General features: G+C 44.8%; 1 pseudogene; it reads left to right on the top strand.

The window, feature by feature from the left end:
• Nucleotides 1-22,691, top strand: part of LOC131193449 (zinc finger protein 845-like) — a 52,434-nt pseudogene extending 29,743 nt beyond the window's left edge.
• The last annotated feature ends 928 nt before the right edge of the window (nucleotides 22,692-23,619 follow it).

Raw genomic sequence — 23,619 nt, 5'->3', positions numbered from 1 at the left:
TTGTGCAGTATACAGGTCTTCAATGGAAGGCAGGTTGGTAGCCATTATTTTTTCTGCAGATCTAATTATCCTCTGAAGTCTGTGTCTTTCTTGTTGGGTTGCAGAACCGAACCAGACAGTTATAGAGGTGCAAATGACAGACTCAGTAATTCCTCTGTAGAACTGAATCAGCAGCTCTTTGGGCAGTTTGAGCTTACTGAATTGGCGCAGAAAGAACATTCTTTGTTGTCCTTTTTTAATGATGTTTTTGATGTTAGCTGTCCATTTTAGATCTTGCGATATGATAGAACCTAGAAATTTCAAGGTCTCTACTGTTGCTACTGTGTTGTCTAGTATTGTGAGAGGTGGAAGTATGGAAGGGTTTCTCCTAAAGTCTACCATCATTTCTACGGTTTTGAGTGTGTTCAGTTCCAGATTGTTTTGGTTGCACCACAAGGCTGGTCGTTCGAAATGGGATAGGGTTCCCTGCCTGAGCAGTGGGTTGGACTAGAAGACCTCCAAGGTCCCTTCCGACTCTGTTATTCCGATTGTAAAGTGCTATTAGTTGGCCACGTTCGGTTGAAAGGCGTAGAGAAGTGAATCCCCCCCCACCCTTCGCCGAGTCAAGGGAAAGGAGCGGGCGTGGAAGCCCCGCCTCTGGGGAGGAAGGTCCTGTAAGGGTGGGCATGGCCCAACAAAGGGGTTGTGGGTGGGTGGGCTCCGGGCGGACCTTAGGAGAAGTCGCCGGCCGGAGGGCTCGCAGGGATCCGGGTCAAGTAGGCGATGGCGGCGCTGGGCATCTCCCCGGAGCAACTGGCGAACAGGCTGGCCGAAACGGAGGCGCTGCTGGCGGCGCGTGTCTCCGAGCCGGTCCAGGCCCGCTGGCGCTGGGCGGTGAAGCTGGACGAGCCGCCGGACCTGGAACGCTTCTGCGGGCAGCTGAACCAAGCCCGGCGCGGCCGGGAGACTCTGCTCGCCCGGAACTCGGCTCTGTCGGAGGCTGAACAGGAACGGCTGCAAGGGCTGCTGAGGCTGGAGATGGCTCTCTTGCGCGGCATCCAAGCGCTGGCCGAGGGCGCGAGGCCGGCCCCGGCTACGACGGGACGGAGGCGCGGGAGGAAACCCGGCGTGGCGGCGCTGCGGGCGGCTCTGCTGGGACTGGCGGCGGAGCTGGAGGCAGAGGAAGGACCGGGCCTGCCCGGGGACGCCTTGCTCGCTCTGCGGCTCGCCCTGGAGGCGCTGCTGGAGAAGCGGCCGCGGGAGGCTGTCCGAGCGCTGCTGCGGGAAGGAGGGAGCGGCCGGCCGAGGGGGCTGCAAGCCTTGATCCGAGCCCTGCAGGAGGAAGGCTGGGCCGAGCGAGGGGACGAGCTGCCCCTGCAGGAGCTGCGCCCGCTGCTGGAGAAGGCGCTGCGCCTGGCGCGCAAGGAGCGGAGCTGGCCGGCTGCTGATCTGGAGAGGGCTGTTGGGGCAGGCCCGCTGGAGGACGACGACGAGGAGGAGGAGGAGGACGCTCCGAATGGGACCTTGCCAGAAGTCTCCTTGGAGGGGTCAGGACTGGGGCACAGGTCGCCCCAAGTGGTCCCCGAAGAAAGCTCCCCAAAAGACCCCCATCAGGATCATCTTACACCGGGAAAGATTGACTTAAAGCCTCACCTTCCAAACGAGGCGGGTTTGTGTAGACTGCAGGTGGAGATGGATGCTCCCTCTTGGAAGGATGCTCCAGAGAGGAAAGCAGAAGAGCTTCAGAAAGTTGTCCGGGAAACGACCAGCAAGAAGATGGGTACGCTGCCATCCGGCTTGTGGGACCAGGGTCCCCGGAAGATGTGCAGCCATCTCCACCAGCTTTGCCGACAGTGGCTTCAACCCGAAAAGAACACCAAGGGACAGATGCTGGACCTGGTGATCCTGGAGCAATTCCTGGCGATCCTGCCTCCAGAGATGGAGAGCTGGGTCCGGGAGTGCGGAGCAGAGACCAGTTCCCAGGCGGTGGCTCTGGCTGAAGCTTTCCTCCTGAGCCAGATGGAGGAAAAGAAGGAGAAGGCAGAAGTTCAGGTGAGACACCTTCAGCTGGGATGCTTAAAGCGGGACGTGAAAGAAGACCCATATTATTATTATTATTATTTATTTGCATTTATATCCCGCCCTTCTCCGAAGACTCAGGGCGGCTTACACTATGTCAAGCAATAGTCTTCATCCATTTGTATATTATATACAAAGTCAACTTATTGCCCCCAACAATCTGGGTCCTCATTTTACCTACCTTATAAAGCAGTGGTTCCCAACCTTTTCTTGTTTGAGGCACAACCTTTTCTTGTTTGAGGCACCCTTGGAAAGCTTTTCAAAAGTTCCCGGCACCCTTATAAGGAAATAGATATTTAAAATCTCCGTAGCTCAAAAGTTCCCGGCACCCTCAAAAGATCTCACGGCACCCCTTAGTGCCGCGGCACACTGGTTGGGAACCACTGTTATAAAGGATGGAAGGCTGAGTCAACCTTGGGCCTGGTGGGGCTTGAACCTGCAGTAATTGCAAGCAGCTGCTGTTAATAACAGACTGTCTTACCAGTCTGAGCCACAGAGGCCCATATGTTGGGGTTCTTACAGTTTTCCCTAATAGTGTTTTGAAGGAGCTAAGGAAAGATGTTTAGAATAAAATAGAATAGATTTTTTTTTAATTGGCCAAGTGTGATTGGACACATAAGGAATTTGTCTCGGTGCATTTGCTCTCAGTGTACATAAAAGAAAAGATACCTTCATCAAGGTACAACATTTACAACACAAATGATGGTCATAGGGTACAATTTAACACTTAATGATACAACACTTAATGATAATCATAGGGTACAAATAAGCAATCAGGAACAATCAATATCAATATAAATCATAAGGATTGCCAGCAACAAAGTTACAGTCATACAGTCATAAGTGGAAAGAGATGGGTGATGGGAACGATGAGAAGATTAATAGTAGTGCAGATTTAGTAAATAGTTTGACAGTGTTGATGGAATTATTTGTTTAGCAGAGTGATGGCCTTCGGGAAAAAACTGTTCTTGTGTCTGGTTGTTCTGCTGTGCAGTTCTCTATAGCGTCGTTTTGAGGGTAGGAGTTGAAACAGTTTATGTCCTAGATGTGAGAGATCTGTAAATATTTTCACGGCCCACTTCTTGATTCGTGCAGTATATAGGTCCTCAATGGAAGGCAGGTTGGTAGCCATTATTTTTTCTGCAGTTCTAATTATCCTCTGAAGTCTGTGTCTTTCTTGTTGGGTTGCAGAACCGAACCAGACAGTTATAGAGGTGCAAATGACAGACTCAATAATTCCTCTGTAGAACTGGATCAGCAGCTCCTTGGGCAGTTTGAGCTTTCTTTTTTTGAGCTTATTGAGTTGGTGCAGAAAAAGGCAGATTGTTCCATTGAGCAGACAGTGAGAATCTTCTTTTATTTTTTTTCCATAAATTCTCCAACTTCTTTGCTTCTCCAGGCCCTTCATTTCCAGAGGCCTGATGTGAAATCCATCACTGGGAACCCTGAGGAAAGGAGGGATCTTCCAGATCCTTCCCAGGAGCTGGTCTTCAGTGGGATCTTCCATGAAGATCAAAGTCAAGATACCTCCTGCGGTAAGAGAACGTTCTTAGGAGAGATAGGGGTTGTATCTCGTTATTTTGGGATCTCCTTTGCATCCCCATGTTAGTAATGATATTTCTTAAAATTCCGCTTGTGTCACAGAGAATGGAAAGTCTGCATTCATAGATTCCTCTCCTTCTTCTGATGGGATTGAAAAAACAGTTGAACTTCCAACTCAGGTATATTTAATTCTATTTTTATTTACTGGATTTGTGTGCTGCCCATTTCATCTAGAGGTAGGAGGACAAATGTCAGGGAAGATACTTTACAGGTAGTCCTCAACTTACGACCACAAATTGACCCCAAAATGTATATTGCTAATTGAAACATTTACGTGAGTTGGCCCCATTTTACGGCTTTTTTTGTTAAGTGAATAGTTACATGTGTTAAGTTAGTAACATGTTTGTTAAGTGAATCTGCATTCCCCCTTGAGTTTGCTTGTCGGAAAATCGCAAAAGCTGATCACATGACCCTGGAACACGGCAATCATCATAAATATGAATCCGCTGCCGAACGTCTAGATTTTGATCATGTGACTATGGGGATGTTGCAACGATCATCAGTGTGAAAGACGGTCATAAATCAGGTTTTTTTCAGTGCCGTTGTAACTTTGAACGGTCATTAAATGAACTGTTGTAAGTCAAGGACTACCTGTATATGCGGTCTCTTGTTTATGGGCTCAGTATATAATACTGTATATTGTTTGTAGCAATATAAAATGGGGGCTCAGCTTCAGTAATGCTTAGCTCAGCTCTCCTCTCAAAACTCTTTTGGATCCGACAAGCCAAAATTGGATTGAGCGTCATCCAGATATTGAATGGCCTTCACAATTCTAATCTTTTAATGAGCTCTCTGCACGTTCTTGGGAAAGTGTATGTGTTCTGTCCCCCTCGCCTCAGTCCGAGCGATGACTTAATTAGCTGGCAACTATCAGTTCTGGCAGCAAACTAGCGAGCGTCTGCCAAGTGTCTCTGTTATCTCTCTTGACGCCGATGAGTCAACCAGGAACAAACAGTACTTCAGCTCTAATTAAGCAGTTGATTTGCTTGCCATGAAGAGGTATAGCAGCCCTTGGTGCTTTTATATCCTGTGGGGTGTGGCTCCATGACTCAGCACTTCCTAGGCCTGCCCCACCCCTGCTTCTGTTGTTCCCGCCTCTCTTGCCTATGAAATCTAGGTTCCAGCCAGGCCTGATTGCCATCAGCTGGGTCTGGAGGCGTGGCCTGGGTGGGGAAAGAGTCAGGGGACGGAGGCCTCATTATCTCCTCCACCTGGCCTGCCTCTGGCTCCTGGAGCTGAGCCAGGGAAGCCGACACTCCAGGGGTAAGTCCTGATGACCCTTCCCCCTCACTTTCCAAGTCACTTTCTGGCAGGGGGCCCGGCTCGGGGTGTGTGTGCGGACACAACAGTATGTGTATGGGGGCGGGGGGCAGGATTGATTCCCCACAAGACCCTCAGTCCATTGGCTAACATATTAGAGAAGATCCCAGCTACGCACGCTTCTGCAATTGGCAGGCAAGACACAAACCAGTGATAAGCCTATCTGTGAATTAATCCAAAAAGATACTTTGGTTCATCCACAGAAGGGACATTAAAAGCCGTGCAAGCACGGTTTATTTGATTCAGTGGCCATTTCCAACCGCCGCTTCTGAGAGACCAATAAAAGACACTATTTAACTGTAGCTTGCAGCCTTTTGTTACATTGAACCACTTGGGCTGATACAAAAGGAGATAGGTGTTCCCTTAAACATCTGGGACCTTTGTTATATAGGTTACAATAATTGTTCAATTTATTACCCCCCCTAAGGCCAGATCAAGGGACGCGGTGGCTCAGTGGCTAAGACGCTGAGCTTGTCGATCGAAAGGTCGGCAGTTCAGCGGTTCGAATCCCGAGTGCCGCGTAACGGGGTGAGCTCCCGTGACTTGTCCCAGCTTCTGCCAACCTAGCAGTTTCGAAAGCACGTAAAAATGCTAGTAGAAAAAATAGGGTAGGTAACAGTATTCCATGTACCTTTGGCATTTTAGTCATGCCGGCCACATAACCACAGAGACGTCTTCGGACAGCGCTGGTTCTTCGGCTTTGAAACGGAGATGAGCACCGCCCCCTAGAGTCGGCAACGACTAGCATGTATGTGCAAGGGGAACCTTTACCTTTACCTTTAAGGCCAGATAAAGGAACGTGATGGCTCAGTGGCTAAGACACTAAGCTTGTCAATCGAATGGTCGGCAGTTCAGCAGTTCGAATCCCTAGTGCCGCGTAACGGGGTGAGCTCCCGTTACTTATCCCAGCTTCTGCCAACCTAGAAATTCGAAAGCAGGTTAAAAAAAATGCAAGTAGAAAAATAGGGTAGGTAACAGCGTTCCATGCACCTTTGGCATTTAGTCATGCCGGCCACATGACCACGGAGACGTCTTCGGACAGCGCTGGCTCTTTGGCTTTGAAACAGAGATGAGCACCGCCCCCTAGAGTCGGGAATGACTAGCACATATGTGCGAGGCGAACCTTTACCTTTAAGGCCAGATGAAGCAGTACTGAACCATACCAGGAACCAGTTCTGCATTTTGAACCAGTTAAACCCGGTCCAAATGGTCTTGAAGGGCAACCCCAAGTATACGAATGACTGAAGATCCCGCTAATCTAGGAAAGGATGCAAATGGCACACAAGTTGAAGTTTTTACAAAGTCCTTTCTGGTCATTGAGATGTCACCTCAGGTTGTGCACCAACCTTGAAAGGAGGTGTGCCACCCTTTCCAAGATCAGAGATGAGATATTTATTTATTTATTTATTTATTTATTTATTTATTTATTTATTTATTTATTTATTTATTTATTTATTTATTTATTTATTTATTTATTATTTCAATTTCTATACCGCCCTTCTCCCAAAGGACTCAGGGCGGTTTACAGCCAGATAAAACAACAGATGCAAAAATTAAAAACAAATTTAAAAGACTGATTCAAAATTGGCATAAAATTCTAAAAAACTAATTAAAAACCCCCATTAAAAACTATTAGGCCAGTCCTGCGCAATGGAATAAAAGCGTCTTCAGCTCGCGTCGGAAGGTCCAGAGGTCAGGGAGTTGGTGTATCCCTGGAGGTAGCTCGTTCCAGAGGGCTGGGCCCCCCACAGAGAAGGCCCTCCCCCTGGGGGTTGCCAGTCGACATTGTCTGGCCAACGGCACCCTGAGGAGGCCCTCCCTATGGGAGCGCACTGGTCGATGGGAGGCCACCAGTAGCAGCAGGCGGTCCCGTAAATAACCCGGTCCTATGCCATGGAGCGCTTTAAAGGTGGTAACTAACACCTTGAATTGCACCCGGAAGACCACCGGAAGCCAATATCTCCAGATCTGAGTGGATGGGGATCTAAACAGATCTTGATAATCTGTTTCCTCAGATAAATGTTCTCCGTCCACAGATGTTATTACGTCGGTCAAATGCTGCACACTCTGGGTTTTTTTACATCAGGTTTTTAACCCTCCAACGCAAGATGGTTTTTCAAAAGGTGACTGGACTTTTTTTTTTCCTTGAAGACATCTCATTTCTCATCCAAGAAGCTTCTTCAATTTCTTCACCCAACTTCTTGGATGAGAAATGAAAAGTCTTCCAAGGGCCGGGGAGAGGGGGGAGGGGAGGGAGGGAATCCATCTGCCTTTTGAAAAAAGCAACCATGACCAGGATGTCTGAGAATATCCCTAGACATCCTCCAGAGCATGCCTTTTTTAATCCATTGTAAGCAGGAGTGAAATCCAGCAGGTTCTGACAGGTTCTGGAGAACCGGTAGCGGAAATTTTGAGTGGTTCAGAGAACCAGCAAATACCACCTCTGGCTGGCCTCAGAGTGGGGAGGGAATGGGGATTTTGCAGTATCCTTCCCCTGGAGTGGAGAGGGAATGGAGATTTTACAGTATCCGTCCCCTAGAGTGGGGAGGGAATGAGGATTTTGCAGTATCCTTCCCCACCGCACCCATTAAGCCACACCATGCCCACCAAACCACACCCACAGAACCGGTAGTAAAAAAAATTTGGATTTCACCACTGATTGTAAGTCTTTGGGGATTCTAGAAACCGAAGAGAGAAGATTTATGACATTTTGGGGAGACTGTAAGCTAATGACTGCATCTATGAGAACAAATGCCTGGTTTTTAAGTGAACTGCAATGATCATAAGCGTGAACCCATCGTTCGTTATGGGACTGGTTTTGTCAAAAACTGAACTGAGTGCTGGTTTTTGGTAAAACTATCATAAACCATGGTCGCATGACTGCTGGTTGCTACAAATGGCAGTAAATGCAGCCATGTTGCTGTGGGCCCAAAATATGGTCATGTGACCATGTGGTGGGAGGGGCGTATCGGAACTTTAAATGCGGGTCGTAGACCCCCTTTTTTCAGGTAGATTGTAACTAGTCAAGGGTTTACCTGTAAATATCTCCAGATCTGGATGATTACAAACTGAAGCTTGACTGAAACAGATCTAAAGACTCCTCGGATAATCTACTTCATCCACAAATCTTAACTTCAAGTCAAACGCTGCGAACTCTTGACAGCTTTTTCACATCAGTTTTTTTTTTTACCCTTGCAGAATGTATCTATTTAACCAACTGCAAATCTTTTTTGCTTTGGGATTCTCGTATCAAGTGGAGAGAATTTTGCAAATAAAATTGGGTTGCTCACAGGGATATGCCTGTTTGCAGGTTCTTGTCTCTTTAGAGGAGGTGGCTGTGTGTTTCTCTGAGGAAGAATGGTCTCGGCTAGATCCTGTTCAGAAAGATCTGCACAGAGAAGTCATGCTGGAGAACTCCAGAAATGTGGCCTTTTTGGGTAAGGCCCCCTTGCCCTGCCCTGCTTAGAAGAAATACTTTGTGAATAAATAGAGCCAGTTATTTTTTTCCTTTTTTAAAAGTTCAGAAAATGATCTTACCTGGCTAGGAAAAGGAGGGGAGCTGTCATCTTACAGTGAAAAAAATCATTTAATGACACTAGATGTAACTGTTGCTACTATGTCGACTCCTATTTCTCTATCCCAAATTCCTCCCTCTTTTCATTATATGCTTTTCCCAGGTAATAGCAAGTATTTCAAGATAAGCAAAAAAATTAGATGTAGTTAGCACAACTCCTTGCTCCCATTCTCCCCCTTCTCCATCTCTGCAATAAATATTACGAGCTTCCTCATTTTCTTAAACTGAATTCCAGCTGTAAGTGAAATCAATTTATTGAGTAAAATGTGTAAGTGTAAAAGTGGATTTTGTGACAGTTTAAGAAATTCATAAAATAAGAAGTGCTCTATTATTATATTGTAGTTTTCTTCATATTACTGTTATAACAACCTGTCACTCAAAGTCCAACTTTTGTCAGGTTTTATCAGAGTATTTAATGTTGGTCAGCAGAACACCTTTCAAAACTGGAGAATCCTTGGCAGATTTTCACTAGGAAATTGACACTTACCGCCTATGTGATGAATTATTAGTTTGCTTCCTTTACCTTGCCTCAATTTTCGTTCATTCTTTTTCTCTTAAGGAAATAATATTCAGGAGAACAGGGAAGCCTTCCAAACGTTCAGGGATGAAGAGAGAAGAAAGGAGTTTTCATACCCAATGGAAACAACAGAAAACGAAAGAAATCTGTCAAACAATGGAAGTAAGAGGAGCTCAACTTTCCCATCCACTGAAATTCAAGGCTTGCTTCCCAAAGGAGATCAGAGAGAAAATCTAAAAGTAGAAAATGTGGAGACATTTGAAGAGATCTTAGATTTATATGAACCTTACACAATTCACATTAAAGAAGAGGATCTTGGCCAAGAGGTTGCAGAAAAAAGCTGCAATTGGACTTCTGGCATTTCTTTATGCGGAGAAGCCAAAATGAGCAATAAAGCATATAAAAGTACAGGGGATGGAAAGTATTTAAGTGGGAGCGGTTCTCTTGTTCCCAGTGAAAGGACCGACGCGGGGGAAAAACCGTATAAATGCATGGAATGTGGAAAGAGTTTCAGCCAGCGTGGTAATCTCAATTCCCATAAAAAAATCCACACAGAGGAGAAACCTTATAAGTGTGACGAGTGTGGAAAGAGCTTTACTCAGAAGGTCAATCTCAATTCCCATAAAATGATTCACACAGGGGAGAAACCGTATAAGTGTGAAGAGTGTGGAAAGAGCTTTACTCAAAATATTCAGCTGACTTCGCATCAGAGAATCCATACAGGGGAAAAGCCGTATACGTGCATGGAGTGCGGGAAAAGCTTTAGGTGGAGCACTCAGCTTACTTCCCATCAAAGGATCCACACAGGAGAGAGACCGTATAAATGCATGGAGTGTGGGAAGACTTTCAGTGAAAGCAGTTCCCTTACTTTCCACAAGAGGATCCACACAGGGGAGAAACCCTATAACTGCATGGAATGTGGAAAGAGCTTTAGCATGAGCAGTTCGCTTACCTACCATAAAAGGATCCACACAGGGGAAAAACCGTATAAATGCATGGAATGTGGAAAAAGTTTCAGCCAGCATGGTAATCTCAATTCCCATAAAAAAATCCACACAGAGGAGAAACCTTATAAGTGTGACGAGTGTGGAAAGAGCTTTACTCAGAAGGTCAATCTCAATTCCCATAAAATGATTCACACAGGGGAGAAACCGTATAAGTGTGAAGAGTGTGGAAAGAGCTTTACTCAAAATATTCAGCTGACTTCGCATCAGAGAATCCATACAGGGGAAAAGCCGTATACGTGCATGGAGTGCGGGAAAAGCTTTAGGTGGAGCACTCAGCTTACTTCCCATCAAAGGATCCACACAGGAGAGAGACCGTATAAATGCATGGAGTGTGGGAAGACTTTCAGTGAAAGCAGTTCCCTTACTTTCCACAAGAGGATCCACACAGGGGAGAAACCCTATAACTGCATGGAATGTGGAAAGAGCTTTAGCATGAGCAGTTCGCTTACCTACCATAAAAGGATCCACACAGGGGAAAAACCGTACAAGTGCTTGGAGTGTGGAAAGACCTTTACGCAGAACATTCAACTTACTTCTCACAAAATGATCCACACAGGGGAGAAGCCATACAAGTGTACCGAGTGTGGCAAAAGCTTCAATACAACCAGCAACCTTGCTTGTCACAAGAGAATCCACACTGGGGAGAAACCCTACAAATGCGTGGAGTGCGGAAAGAGCTTCACTCAAAATATTCAACTCACGTCCCACGTAAGGATTCACACGGGGGAGAAGCCGTATGAATGTAAAGAATGTGGAAAGAGCTTTACTCAAAAGATTCAACTTACCTCTCATAAAAGGGTCCACACAGGGGAGAAACCGTATAAGTGCAGGAAATGTGGAAAGAGCTTCCGCAATAATGGGTCCCTTACTCTTCATGAAAGGATCCACACTGGAGAGAAACCGTATACGTGCATGGAGTGTGGAAAGAGCTTCAGCCGGGGCAGTCATTTTGCTTCCCATAAAACAATCCACACAGGAGAAAAGCCACATAAATGCCTTGAGTGTGGGAAAAGTTTCCGTGAAAACACTTCTCTTACTATTCATAAAAGGATCCACACTGGGGAGAAGCCCTACAAATGCTTGGAATGTGGAAAGAGGTTCCGTGAAAATGGGTCATTTACCTCCCATAAAAGAATCCACACAGGGGAGAGGCCATATAAATGCATGGAGTGTGGGAAGAGCTTCACAACGAGCAGTAATCTTACATCCCATATGAGGATCCATTTAGGTACGAATGTATATTTTTAGATAAGAATATATACATATACATATATGTGTGTGTGTGTGTGTGTGTGTGTGTCTTTGGTTATTCGGGTTTTCTCCCGCGTAAAATTGGAAGTGTCTTGGTGACGTTTCGACGAAGTCTCATTCGTCATCTTCAGGCTTCAGCTTCATGCTTCTGGGAGCAATGTGTGATCGCAGCTGTTTCTTCCTTTTAACTGCTAGTGGGGGTTTGAACTGATTGGGTGGGAGCTTGGCTGTGCTCTGATTGGCTGGGGTTTTTTTTGTGTGCTCTGATTGGCTGGGGGTGTGTCCTGTTTGGGTGGGGGCTTGGTTGTGCTCAGTTTAGTCTGTGTTGTGATATCACCAAAATTCACAACATAATTGGAAATTATAATTCTTCAACCATCTCCCCAATGAAATAATTGCAGTCTCCAGAGATAGACCAGAATATAAAAACAGTGATGGATCAATAGCACCAAGATTCTGCAGAGTTATCTGACTCTGTGGTCTCTTCTCATAACCCCAAAAGCTTTAAACAAAATCTATCCACTGTTGACCTCACCCCATTCCTAAGATTTTATATATATATATATATATATGTTTTCTGAGGTTTTCACGGGTGTTTGTATATAGGTCTTTGGTTGTTCGGGTTTTCTCCCGTGTAAAATTGGAAGTGTCTTGGCGACGTTTCGACGAAGTCTCATTCGTCATCTTCAGGCTTCAGCTTCATGCTTCTGGGAGCAATGTGATCGCAGCTGTTTCTTCCTTTTAACTGTTAGGGGATCGCTAAGATTTTTTAGATGGAGAAAATCAACAACCAAAGACCTATATATTTATATATATATATATATATATATATATGTAGGTCTTTGGCCATTCGGGTTTTCTCCCGCGTAAAATTAGAAGTGTCTTGGCGACGTTTCGACGAAGTCTCATTCGTCATCTTCAGGCTTCAGCTTTGTGCTTCTGGGAGCAATGTGTGACTGCAGCTGTTTTTTCCTTTTTAACTGCTAGTGGGGGTTTGAATTGATTGGGTGGGAGCTTGGCTGTGCTCTGATTGGATGGGGTTTTTTTTTGTGCTCTGATTGGCTGGGTGTGTGTCCTGTTTTGGTGGGGGCTTGGTTGTGCTCAGATTAGTCTGAGTTGCAGGGGGATTTGAGCTGGTGAGCTGCATTGCTGTTGTTTGGCTTCGTGTTCGTGGTCGTGCTACATCTTCGTAGTGGGTGTCAGTCTGCTGCATGTATGGATTGGAGGGGTTTGAAATGGCTAATGTTGCAGCTGCGGTCTGGCTTCTGGTCCTTGGTCGTGCTTCATGATCAGTGTGGGTTTGGGTCTGCTTTCTGGGTGGATGTGTGGTAGTGACATCCTGTGTGGACCTCGTGAGTGTGGGTCTGGTGTCATTCCTCGTGTTAGGGACTCGTTTGTCAATAAGGGCGGGTTTCCAAATGTCTGGTAGGCGGGAGGTATCATCTCGTTTGTTCATGCTGTGTGGGCGTTTTTCTATCTCGATGGCTTCTCTGATTATTCTGTTGTTAAAGTGTTCAGTTTTGGCGATAGTTCTGGTCTTTTTAAAGTCAATATCGTGTCCTGTGACTTTAAGGTGTTGGATCAGGGAAGAAGTTGGTTCCTCTTTTCTGACTGAGTTCTTGTGTTCTTCAATGCGTGCACTTATTCTTCTGTTGGTTTGTCCAATGTATGTAGTGGGACAGGCGGTGCATGGGATTTCATATACTCCTTGATTTTCTAACTCAATTTTGTCTTTGGGGTTTCTTAGGATGGTGGATATTTTTCGGTTTGTGCAGAATGCTGTCTTGATGTTGTGTTTGTGGAGGATTTTGCTGATTCTGTCTGTGGTGCCTTTTATATATGGGCGGAAGGCTGTGCCGTTTTCTTGTTCTCTGTCTTGGATTTTAGTGGGGGGCTCTTTTTGGATTAGTTTGGTAATCTTATTTCTCTGGAATCCATTGGATGTTAGTACGTTAGTGAGAGTGTGTAGTTCGATTTTTAGGTGTTGTTTGTCAGCTAAGCGTTTTGTTCTGGAGATGAGTGTCTTGGCTACGGAGTTGATCTGTGCTGGGTGGTGGTGTGAGAGTGCGTGCAGATAGCGGTTTGTGTGTGTTTTCTTCTGGTAGATGGTGTGTCCTAGGGAGCCATTGGGTTTCCTGTAGACTAAGACATCTAGGAAGGGAAGTTGGTTGTTAACTTCTGTTTCCATGGTGAACTGTATTTTGGGGTGTAGGCTATTGAGGTGTGTGAGGAAGTTGTCAAGTTTTTCTTTCCCGTGTGGCCAGATTATGAAGGTGTCGTCTACGTATCTGAGCCAGAGTTTGGGTTTGTGATCAGATTTTCTAGTGCTTGGGTGTGGAAAGACCTTTACGCAGAACATTCAACTTACTTCTCACAAAATGATCCACACAGGGAGAAACCGTATAAGTGTGACGAGTGTGGAAAAGCTTCAATACAACCAGCAACCTTGCTTGTCACAAGAGAATCCACACAGGGAGAAACCGTATAAATGCATGGAGTGTGGAAAGAGCTTTACTCAGAAGGTCAATCTCAATTCCCATAAAATGATTCACACGGGGAGAAGCCGTATGAATGTAAAGAATGTGGAAAGAGCTTTACTCAAGATTCAACTTACCTCTCATAAAAGGGTCCACACAGGGAGAAACCGTATAAGTGCAGGAAATGTGGAAAGAGCTTCCAATAATGGGTCCCTTACTCTTCATGAAAGGATCCACACTGGAGAGAAACCGTATACGTGCATGGAGTGTGGAAAGAGCTTCAGCCGGGGCAGTCATTTTGCTTCCCATAAAACAATCCACACAGGAGAAAAGCCACATAAATGCCTTGAGTGTGGGAAAAGTTTCCGTGAAAACACTTCTCTTACTATTCATAAAAGGATCCACACTGGGGAGAAGCCCTACAAATGCTTGGAATGTGGAAAGAGGTTCCGTGAAAATGGGTCATTTACCTCCCATAAAAGAATCCACACAGGGGAGAGGCCATATAAATGCATGGAGTGTGGGAAGAGCTTCACAACGAGCAGTAATCTTACATCCCATATGAGGATCCATTTAGGTACGAATGTATATTTTTAGATAAGAATATATACATATACATATATGTGTGTGTGTGTGTGTGTGTGTGTCTTTGGTTATTCGGGTTTTCTCCCGCGTAAAATTGGAAGTGTCTTGGTGACGTTTCGACGAAGTCTCATTCGTCATCTTCAGGCTTCAGCTTCATGCTTCTGGGAGCAATGTGTGATCGCAGCTGTTTCTTCCTTTTAACTGCTAGTGGGGGTTTGAACTGATTGGGTGGGAGTTTGGCTGTGCTCTGATTGGCTCTGGGGTTTTTTTGTGCTCTGATTGGCTGGGGGTGTGTCCTGTTTGGGGGGGGGCTTGGTTGTGCTCAGTTTAGACTGTGTTGTGATATCACCAAAATTCACAACATAATTGGAAATTATAATTCTTCAACCATCTCCCCAATGAAATAATTGCAGTCTCCAGAGATAATTCACAGAATATAAAAACAGTGATGGATCAATAGCACCAAGATTCTGCAGAGTTATTCTCTTATAACAAAAAGCTTATATCCACTGCCTCACCCCATTCCTAAAGATTTTATATATATATATATATATATATATATATATATATAGGTCTTTGGCCATTCGGGTTTTCTCCCAGAAAATTAGAAGTGTCTTGGCGACGCTTCATAAGTCTTATTCGCCATCTTCAGGCTTCAGCTTCGTGCTTCTGGGAGCAATGTGTGACTGCAGCTGTTTCTTTCTTTTTAACTGCTAGTGGGGGTTGGACTGATTGGGTGGGAGCTTGGCTGTGCTCTGATTGGATGGGGGTTTTTTTGTGCTCTGATTGGCTGGGGTGTGTCCTGTTTGGGTGGGGGCTTGGTTGTGCTCAGATTAGTCTGAGTTGCAGGGGATTTGAGCTGGTGAGCTGCATTGCTGTTGCTTGGCTTCGTGTTCATGGTCGTGCTACATCTTCATAGTGGGTGTCAGTCTGCTGCATGTATGGATTGGAGGGGTTTGAAATGGCTAATGTTGCAGCTGCGGTCTGGCTTCTGGTCCTTGGTCGTGCTTCATGATCAGTGTGGGTTTGGGTCTGCTTTCTGGGTGGATGTGCAGTGGTGACATCCTGTGTGGACCTCGTGAGTGTGGGTCTGGTGTCATTCCTCGTGTTAGGGACTCGTTTGTCAATAAGGGCGGGTTTCCAAATGGCTGGTAGGCGGAGGTATCATCTCGTTTGTTCATGCTGTGTGGGCGTTTATCTCGATGGCTTCTCTGATTATTCTGTTGTTAAAGTGTTCAGTTTTGGCGATAGTTCTGGTCTTTTAAAGTCAATATCGTGTCCTGTGACTTTAAAGTGTTGGACCAGGAAGAAGTTGGTTCCTCTTTTGAATGAGTTCTTGTGTTCTTCAATCGTGCACTTATTCTTCTGTTGGTTTGTCCAATGTATGTAGTGGGACAGGCGGTGCATGGGATTTCATATACTCCTTGATTTTCTAACTCAATTTTGTCTTTGGGGTTTCTTAGGATGGTGGATATTTTTCGGTTTGTGCAGAATGCTGTCTTGATGTTGTGTTTGTGGAGGATTTTGCTGATTCTGTCTGTGGTGCCTTTTATATATGGGCGGAAGGCTGTGCCGTTTTCTTGTTCTCTGTCTTGGATTTTAGTGGGGGGCTCTTTTTGGATTAGTTTGGTAATCTTATTTCTCTGGAATCCATTGGATGTTAGTACGTTAGTGAGAGTGTGTAGTTCGGTTTTTAGGTGTTGTTTGTCAGCTAAGCGTTTTGTTCTGGAGATGAGTGTCTTGGCTACGGAGTTGATCTGTGCTGGGTGGTGGTGTGAGAGTACGTGCAGATAGCGGTTTGTGTGTGTTTTCTTCTGGTAGATGGTGTGTCCTAGGGAGCCATTGGGTTTCCTGTAGACTAAGACATCTAGGAAGGGAAGTTGGTTGTTAACTTCTGTTTCCATGGTGAACTGTATTTTGGGGTGTAGGCTATTGAGGTGTGTGAGGAAGTTGTCAAGTTTTTCTTTCCCGTGTGGCCAGATTATGAAGGTGTCGTCTACGTATCTGAGCCAGAGTTTGGGTTTGTGATCAGATTTTTCTAGAGCTTGGGTTTCAAAGTGTTCCATGTAGAGGTTGGCAATGACAGGTGAGAGGGGTGATCCCATGGGTGCTCCTTCTATTTGTTTGTATTTTTGTCCATTATAGATGAAGTATGTGTTGGATAGGCAGTGGTTGGTCAGATCTAGGATGTGCTTGGGGGGGTTATATTTGTTTTGGATAGCTGTCAAGGCTTCTTTGATTGGCACTTGGGTGAAGAGGGATATGACATCAAAGCTCACGAGTAGGTCGCTGGGCTGTAAGTTTTGTTTCTTTATGATCTCTATGAACTGGAATGAGTTTTTTACGTGTGAGGCGATGGATTCTGCATAGGGCTGTAGTTGTTTGGCCAGAAATTTGGCTAGGTTTTGTAGAGGTGAGCCTATGGAGCTAACTATGGGTCTGAGTGGGGTTCCTTCTTTGTGTATCTTGGAGAGACCATAGTGTTTAGGGCATTTGGATGATTTCTCTCTGGGAATGATTCTTTGTTGGATTTCTTCGCTGATGGGGGAGGCTTATATTTTGGAACTAGTGGTTTTTTCTAGGTAGGTGGTGGGGTCTGTTTTTAGGGGCTTGTATGCAGAGGCTCACCTCTACAAAACCTAGCCAAATTTCTCGCCAAACAACTACAGCCCTATGCAAGCCAGAACGCAGCTGCAACATTAGCCATTTCAAACCCCTCTAATCCATACATGCAGCAGACTGACACCCACTATGAAGATGTAGCACGACCATGACCACGAAGCCAAACAACAGCAATGCAGCTCCCCAGCTCAAATCCCCCTGCAACTCAGACTAATCTGAGCACAACCAAGCCCCCACCCAAACAGGACACACACCCAGCCAACCAGAGCACAAAAAAACCCCCATCCAATCAGAGCACAGCCAAGCTCCCACCCAATCAGTTCAAACTCCCACTAGCAGTTAAAAAGGAAGAAACAGCTGCAATCACACATTGCTTCCAGAAGCACAAAGCTGAAGCCTGAAGATGACGAATGAGACTTCGTCGAAACGTCGCCAAGACACTTCCAATTTTACGCGGGACAAAACCTGAATAACCAAAGACCTACATACAAACACCCGTGAAAACCTCAGAAAACAAATATTTATTTATTTATTTATTTATTTATTTATTTATTTATTTATTTATTTATTTATTTACATTTGCTTGGCTCCCGAGTATATAATGTATATTCCTGAAAAGGTACTTTTCTCATGGTGAAATCTTGATTGAAAACTGTGGGTGTCCAAAAGGTATGGTCCAAAAAGTACAATCAAAACTGCATGTTTCTTTGGTAAGTCGCACACACAATACACAAAAGAGGCAGAGCTTGTATCACACAGTTATAGGTGCTCTGTTTTTTTAAAGTTTTGTCATTTTACAGTTCCAGCCATGTGGCACATCAATAAGAGAAAAACCTTTTTTCAGAAATTTGGAGCTGAAAACGCTTGGAATGTCCAGCTTTGCTTCAAAAGCCAGTAGAACCACCATTTTATTCATCTTTGGATAAATTTGAAATTGTGTGCTATTTCAATTCATTGAAACGGTGTGCTCATACAATTAATCTCATATATTGTATCTTTGTAGTTTGTGTCTTACATTTCTAATGAGTTTTTTTTCCTTTTCGTTCCAAGTAAGAGACATGCAGGAGAATGAGAACAAAAAGAAGTCATGCGTGTTGACATCGCGAATAATGAAACATGAAATGAGAGAAGAGAGATTTGGAAATCATGAGGAATCAAAATAAAGAAAATGGAAATAAGGGATACCTTTCAAAGAACATTGGCAGAAGTTTTTCATATCTGAAGATATGGCCCAGATGTTGCTACTGATCTGATAAGATCACAGAACAAGAAGAGAACTGCGTTTTGCAGTTATTTTTGTGCGGAACAAAAATCAAAGAGAAATTAGACTCAGAGAGTGGAACTGAGGCTAGAGACAATTAGAATGAACAGATAGCAGGGAACAATTGTAGTCAACAATTTCTTTTTTTTCTTTTTGTCCTAAGAATCCACCTGGAGAGAAACCAAATAAATGTTTGGAATGTGGAAATTTGCTTCAGGAAGAATTTATAGGATTCCGATGCATGTGCAAGAGAGTTTTCTTTCGAGCAGTCACCAGGGTCGTTTCTGCCTTTGTGTACTGTGATGAGAGCCAGAACAAAAACTACATGTTAAAATAACATTAAAATAAGTTGTTGGGATTGATTTCCGGTCAGGGTTTAATTATCTCTCATTTTAGTCACATTGGAAAACAAGAGATGTGACAAATAGCGTAAATAAATAAAATGAGTAATTTTTGGAAAGCCATTGGAGCCAGCACTGAAGGTTTCAGAGTTGACATTGGCTGGAAAGTTTCTCAAAGAATGCTCAGCCACGTTGCTGCTCAAATTGAATAAAAAGCCAGTGGTTTGTTCGGTATCATCAGCATTTTTATCACACCACATATACAGAATAGTTTAAAAAGTAATTGCCAAACTCAAAGAACTATTGATAGATGAAAGGAATAGTTTGAAATGAATGGGCTTCCCACAACTGTAACTACTGTACTCTTAATTTTTATTTTTGGAACTTTGCAGTGTGCCTTTTTTTTAAAGTAGCATTTTATTTGGTTGCCGTTTTATGGGCATTTCCTTTTTTTTTTGTTCTTTGATACAATTTCATCTCTACTTTCTTTTTCTTTCATATCCAAAAACAAATAATTTCTTCAAAGTTGGTTATTTTTTTCCTGCATCTTCTGCTTTCTACTCTGAACAATAATGGTAACTCATTTTTCTGAGCTACTTATGTTTCATCATGATCTCGAGATACATAGAAACTTGATATTCTTAAGGGTTCTTTAGACTTCACTTAAAGTATTCAGACAAAGTAAAGCTTTGTCTAGGGACGCGGTAACTCAGTGGTTAAGATGCTGAGCTTGTTGATCAGGTCAGCAGTTCAGCGGTTTGAATCCCTTGCGCTGCGTAACTGAGTGAGCTCCTGTTACGTGTCCCAGCTTCTGCCCACCTAGAGTTTGAAAGCATGTAAAAAATGCAAGTGGAAAAATAGGGACTGCTTTGGTGGGAAGGTAACAACGCTCCATGAGTGTTCGGCATTGTGTCATGCCAGCCACATGACCATAGAGATGTCTTTGGACAATGCTGGCTCTTGCTTAAAAACGGAGATGAGCACCGCCCCTAAGAGCCAGAAACAACTAGCACACACATGCAGGGAACCTGTTGTGCCTCGCCCGTCCCCCTCTCCTGTTATCTGAGCCAGAGACTGATAGTGAAGAAGAATGGCCTGGCATGTCTCCAACCCCCAGCCCAGGCACCATGCCCGGACAGACTGAGCAAATAAACCTCCCTCCTACAGCGTGTGAGCAAGAAGCCAACCACGAGCTAGAATTGCCGGCAGCTGAGCAGGACAAAACGTGGACAGATCCCTGTTTCCGGAGAATGGAGAGGCGACGTCAGCAAAAGGAAGGGAGGGGCAGGCCTGGATAAGTGCTGAGTCATGGAACCACACCCCATGGCCTATATAAAGGATCTGCTTTTTGGCATTCCTTGAGTCAGGCAAAGTCTCATCTGGTTGCTGAAGTCACACCTTGGATTCCTGCCTGCCCTGAGAACTCTGACAGGAATTTGGCAAAGCTGCAGAGGCTTTGTAGCCACGCTGGATATAGACTTCCCAGACCCGGCTGTCAGAGGAGGAGTGGGACACGACAGAACCTTTACCTTAATTTCGAATATCACTGCAATTTCCAAGGTTTTTCTTTCCCCCTTCTGAGTCTTTATTTCTTTGACAAAGTTACTAGGCTTTAAATGAAGTTACTAGGCTTTAAATGAAGCCGCTGGGTGAGGTCATCAGTGGTTTCGGGGTGAGTTATCATCTGTACACTGATGATACTCAGCTGTACTTTTCCATCCCGGACCACCCCAACGAAGCGGTCGAAGTGCTGTCCCGGTGCCTGGAAGCTGTACGGGTCTGGATGGGAAGAAACAGACTCAAGCTCAATCCCTCCAAGACGGAGTGGCTGTGGATGCCGGCACCCCGGTACAGTCAGCTGCATCCGCAGCTGACTGTTGGGGGCAAGTTAGTGGCCCCAAAGGAGGTGGTTCGCAACTTGGGCGTCCTCCTGGATGGACAGCTGTCCTTTGATGAACATCTGGCGGCCGTCTCCAGGAGGGCTTTTTACCAAGTCCGCTTCCTTGACCGGGATGCCTTATGCACAGTCACTCATGCTCTGGTTACGTCTCGGTTGGATTACTGCAATGCTCTCTACATGGGGCTGCCCTTGAGGTGCACCCGGAGGCTGCAGTTAGTCCAGAATGCGGCTGCGCGAGTAGTGATGGGAGCCGCTCGTGGCTCCCACGTAACACCACTGCTCCGTAGTCTGCACTGGCTTCCTGTGGTCTTTCGGGTGCGCTTCAAGATTTTGGTTACCACTTTAAAGCGCTCCATGGCTTAGGACCCGGGTACTTACGAGACCGCCTGCTGTTACCCTATGCCTCCCACCGATCCGTACGCTCTCATAGAGAGGGTCTCCTCAGGGTGCCGTCCGCCAAACAGTGTCAGCTGGCGGCCCCCAGGGGTAGGGCCTTCTCTGTGGGAGCATCGACGCTCTGGAATGAACTCCCCCCGGCCTACGTCAAGTGCCTGATATTCGGACCTTCCGTTGTGAGCTAAAAACATACTTATTTATTCAAGTGGGACTGGCATAATAGTTTGATTTTAAATTGGGGTTTTATTAATATTCTTAAATATTTTAAATTTAATTTTAATCATTAGCCGTTTTGTAATTTTGCTATGTTTTAATTGTACATATTTTGTATTTTATCTCCGGCTGTACACCGCCCTGAGTCCTTCGGGAGAAGGGCGGTATAAAAATTCAATAAATAATAATAATAATAATAATAAATATGTATATTTTTTCTTTCTATTTTTTCCTGATTTTACACCAAATGTCATATAGCCATCAGTCTTCCATTATATCAATCACTGCTTACTCCCTAATAAAATGTAAGGTATGTGTTTTTTTTACTTCCAAATCCTGATAGTATTTAGCTGTTAGCTGTCATGTGCTCTTTTTAGTGAAGGTAAAGGTTTCTCCTTTCCAGTTGTGTCAGACTCTAGAGGTCGGTGTTTCATTTCCGTAACAAATTCCATTTGTTAGCCAACGAAGCCAGCATTGTCCAAAGACATTTCCATGGTCATATGGCCAATGTATGACTATATGCTGAGATGCATGGAATGTTGTTACCTTTCCACCAAAGAGGCATCTACTGTATTTATCAACCTCCATTTCCTGCTTTCAAACTGCTAGGTGGCCAGGAATTGTGGCAAATAACAGGAACTCACCCCATCGATAGTGCTCAGGTCTCAAACTCAAACTTTTTTTATTAAATTCTTCTTTAGAGGGGCTACATAAGATAGTCCTTGATTTATAGCCACAATTGGGACCAGAATTTCTGTCACAGGTCATTACAATTGTGAAAACATAGACACTAAAACATTTCCCAAGACTGTTGTAACATTGAACCATCATTAAACAAATGGTCATAGGTCACATCTTCTCCAAAAGAAGTTGCACACAAGAGGTTTGCATTGCTGGTTGGGGAATTCTGGGAGTTGAAGTCCCCCAAGCTTAAAGTTGCCAACGTTGGAGATCCCTGCCCCAGGTAAAACAATGTTCCCGATGGAGGCCTTAGAAGCCTTTATTTATAACATTTATTAGGTCTGTAAGGGGCGTGATAAGCGCACCAACATGCCTACCGTCCCTGTCCTAATGTCCCTCCTTCTTCGTATCCGTTTCATGTATTCATAATCATGTTTATACATTTCATGTATTCATAATCATGTTTATATTTTTTATCTGTAATCTTGTATATGACTGACAAAAATCATAAATAAAAATTATCAGCTGCCCATCTTACCATAAGATAAATCTAGGCGGCTTAGTCATAAAAATATGTCTATACAATGAAAACATAAATAATTACAATCAAACATTAAAACCTAAGGATACATGGGGAGCACGGGGGCAGATTTGGAGGAAATGGGATCTACTGTTACTCGATCAACTACCTCCCTTGTGTTGTTCCTCCACGGGCCCCAAGCCAACTAACAGTCACATCTCTAGTCCCTTATGAAAGGATAGGAGAGTTGAGGCCAGGGGTGAAATCTAAAAATTTTCCCTACCAGTTCTGTGGGCGTGGCTTAATTGGTGGGCATGGCTTGGTGGTCAGGTGACCCGGTGGGCGTGGCCAATAATAATAAATAATAAAAACAAGAAAGTATACAAAACTTGGGACTACACCTATCTTCTTTAAAAATAGGGGCCTCTGGTGGCTCAACAGACTAATGCAGTCTGTTATTAGCACAGCTGCTTGCAATTACTGCAAGCTCAAGTCCCACCAAGCCCAAGGTTGACTCAGCCTTCCATCCTTTATAAGAAAGGTAAAATGAGGACCCAGATTGTTAGGGGCAATAAAAGTTGACTTTGTATATAATATACAAATGGATGAGACTATTGCTTAACACAATGTAAGCCGCCCTGAGTCTTCGGAGAAGGGCGGGATATAAATGTAAACAACAAAAAAAAAAATGTAAGCCGCCCTGAGTCTTCGGAGAAGGGCGGGATATAAATTCAAATTTTAAAAAAAATAGAGGCACTGGTCTACTAGCCGCCTACAGCGCTGATCAGCTGTAGTGCGGCCCTTTGAAGCGCCGCGTCAGTCATTTAAGGTCGTTTGCAGCTATATCACCACCGAGGGCTTCAGGGACAGAGAAGAGGAACAGCGAGGCGTGGGCAGTGGGGTGGGGCGGAGATTTTTGCTGCCGGTTCTCCGAACTACCCTCTCCCATTGCTACCGGATCGCGTGATCTGGTCTGAACCGGGAGCATTTCACCCCTGGTTGAGGCCAACCTCACATGCTGGCATAGGAGCGATGGCCCAATCCCAGTGGGATGAGATGGTTCCCTCAAGTAACCTGGATCCATGCCATGAAGGGAAGCTTCTGCGCATGCGCAGATTGTATTTGATGACGTCCAAGCAGGTGGGCGGAGCCTCCCACTACCACCACTAACAGTTCGCCCAAACCGGGGCAAACCGGTAGCAACCCACCACTGATTTAAAGTGATCTCTTGATCACCAAAAGATGTTCATTCACGATAATGGATTTTTTTAAAATTTGCATTTATATCCCGCCC

Source organism: Ahaetulla prasina, chromosome 2, assembly GCF_028640845.1.
Source record: "Ahaetulla prasina isolate Xishuangbanna chromosome 2, ASM2864084v1, whole genome shotgun sequence".
In the NCBI taxonomy this organism is placed as follows: domain Eukaryota; kingdom Metazoa; phylum Chordata; class Lepidosauria; order Squamata; family Colubridae; genus Ahaetulla; species Ahaetulla prasina.
The sequence above is the reverse complement of the archived record's forward strand: the minus strand, read 5'-3'. Positions and strand labels throughout refer to the sequence as shown.